Genomic DNA, 2,825 nt, shown 5'->3' on the forward strand with positions numbered 1-2,825 from the left:
AACGTGTAATTGATATTCTTATCAATTCCAATATGCACCAAGAACTTCTCAAAAATTTCAAACTTGCAAAACCATAATAGGAAAATCTTTTTAGATTTTTTTAAATTTTTATTTTATATATATATATGTATATGGAAAGAAAGAGAGACACAAACAAATACACACAAAAGACCCAAAAACAACCAAACAAAAAACTCAAAACAAAAAGAGAAAATAAAAAATAAAAAATAAAAGACAAATGAACAAATCAACACAAGTCAAGCTTTCTTACGCAAACCGCTTTAGTATGAACAAGGTTGTGAGAATTTATAGCGATCCCGGTATTCCCTGTTGTTGTATAACTATAATCTGGACTCAGTTTCGTAGATTCGTTGTTGTCTTATCCTCATTTCTATCCCTTACTCTTTGTTTTAGAGTTTTGGGTTGTGTTGGGCAAGTTGGGAATTAGTTGGTTGTGTTTTAAAGCTTTGAAATTTTGCCCAGGTTTTGGTCTCTCCGCTCGAGCGGCGGTTTTGTGCTCGAGCGAGCTTTTGTTGCTGCCTTTACGCTCGAGCGGCAGTTTGGACGCTCGAGCGTGAATTTCCTTCTCTCAGCATTTCGGTCGTCTGCAGAAAATTCTGGGAGAGTGCACCCGGCGCTCGAGCGGATCTTTGGACGCTCGAGCGTGAACTTGTGTCTGTACGCTCGAGCGGGGTGTTGTACGCTCGAGCGGACCTGCTTTTATATCAGTTCGTGAAACCACCTTTTTGATCACTTTTTGATTTCCTTTCTCTCTCTTACTTTTTCAAAACCTCCATTGGAGAGCACCTCACTCTAAAACCGAACTTCTCTCTTAGGATTGATCTACCTAGAGTGTTTTCCTCACCTTGGGCCTTTGTAAGAAGTGTGTTGATCGTCGAGGGCTTTGTTGAGATCTGAGAAATTTGGGATTTGGAGCACTTCTGAGTTTTACTCATCTTCTCCCTTGGAGCTCTGAATTTGAGGTAGGGATATCCTACTCCTCTCCATGGATTTTGTCTTTAAATTTTGGTAATTTGAGATGTTGGGGTTGGTTTGGTAATTTTGTGAAAGTTTGGGCCATTTGTGTTATTTTACAAAAGTTGGGATTTTATTTGTAATAAACCTAGATGCATGTTTGGTATAGAGAAATGGAATAAATGTTGAATCATTGATGAAAATGGGACCTAAGGGTGGTAATGGTAATTATTGAAAATGACCTAATTACATTGTTTAATTAATTGAGATAATTAATTGTGGGAAATGAGGAAATGAAATGGAATTGCTGAGATTGGGAGTGCATGGGGTAAAAGGGTGTAGTTGAATTATTTATCACTCACCGAATTGAAATGTCGATTGAATATCCATTGTGCATTTATTTCCTGCTTAGAAATAATTGCTTTGGGCTACCGGTGGAGGGTAGTGTTGATCGTTGTAGACAATGCTTGATGATTAGGCAAACTAAAACTAATCAATTGGATGTGTCATAGAGCATGTCGGTTGATAGAATACATTAATTTTATGTATTGATTGATTGCATATGTGATTCTGTGTTTATATGCATTACTTGTGTATGGGAGGAGATAGGGGATGTACTCCACGGTTTAGGGGAAGATGGGGGATGTACCTCTAAACCGGTTAATGGTTTAGGGGAAGATGGGGGATGTACCTCTAAACCGGTTGTTGGAATGTTGATATAGCTCATATGCTTATCGGTTGAAGTGTTGATACAGCTCATATGCTTATCTATCGGAATGTTGATACAGCTCATATGCTTATCTGTTGTAGTAGTGATATAGCTCATATGCTTATCTATTGAAAAGTTTGTTTGATTTGATATAGCATTAAAATGTATATCATCATTGTTTGCGAAGTATGGGAGTAGTTTATGTGTTATTGATACAACAAAATAATGTGTATCCACCTTGGATTTCGAAAGTGTTCTAGTGATGAACTATAATCTCATCAAATGTTCTGGCCAGAGTACTGAGCCTTGTTTTCAAACTCAAAGTTGAACAAAAACGAAAAGTGAATTGTAACATAGACTTGGCTGTCATGGAAACGTAGGGAGATGTAAATGGAAGTGTCAGTGTTGACCGTCTATCAGTTGCTAATCTTTTAGTCATTGTTCATGGTTGGTTTAGTGTATTTCTACTGGGCTGTGGCTCACCCTATATGGGAATATCATTTTCAGGCACAGGTAGCATGCCACCTCCAAGGACGTAGCTTGGGAGGCCAGAGGCGGACTTTTTTGTTGTTTTACTTGATGTATTACATGTAAATTCAAGCCAAGGGCTTAACGTGTTTGAGTTAGTGCTCTTTTGTTGTAACCAAGTGTTAACTTGGAAAGCTGTAAGCCCATAGGGCATTTGCTTTTGTTGTTAACATGTAATACTTTTTGTAATGAAACGCTGTTAAATGAAAGAATGTGGAGCTTTTGAATATCAATGCATGTCTTATTTAATGGGTTTAAAGCTATTATTTTGAGGGCGTTACAACTTGGTATCAGAGCGTACCGGGTTCGAATACCTTGGGTACGTGGGAAGTGATTAGTATCACAATGGGTTTCTCTCGCTTGTTAGAGACTTAGACGTAATGTTATGTACTTTTGTGATAACATGTTTATGTGACTATTTGGGTATGGAATGTAGTTTCTTGGATGTTGATTGGATCCTTGGGTTTCTGGGAGTCCTGTTGGAAAGGCACTTGATCAATGCTGTTTCTGATCGGAACTCTAGTAACGCCTCGGCACTATCATTATCTGGAAATGAAATTCGTAAGTGCTTACATGTTTATGTGCTTATGTGGAGTGAATTACAGTTATCCAT

This window comes from Camellia sinensis, chromosome 6 (assembly GCF_055761805.1).
Source record: "Camellia sinensis isolate YWXY chromosome 6, ASM5576180v1, whole genome shotgun sequence".
Classification (NCBI taxonomy): Eukaryota; Viridiplantae; Streptophyta; class Magnoliopsida; order Ericales; family Theaceae; genus Camellia; species Camellia sinensis.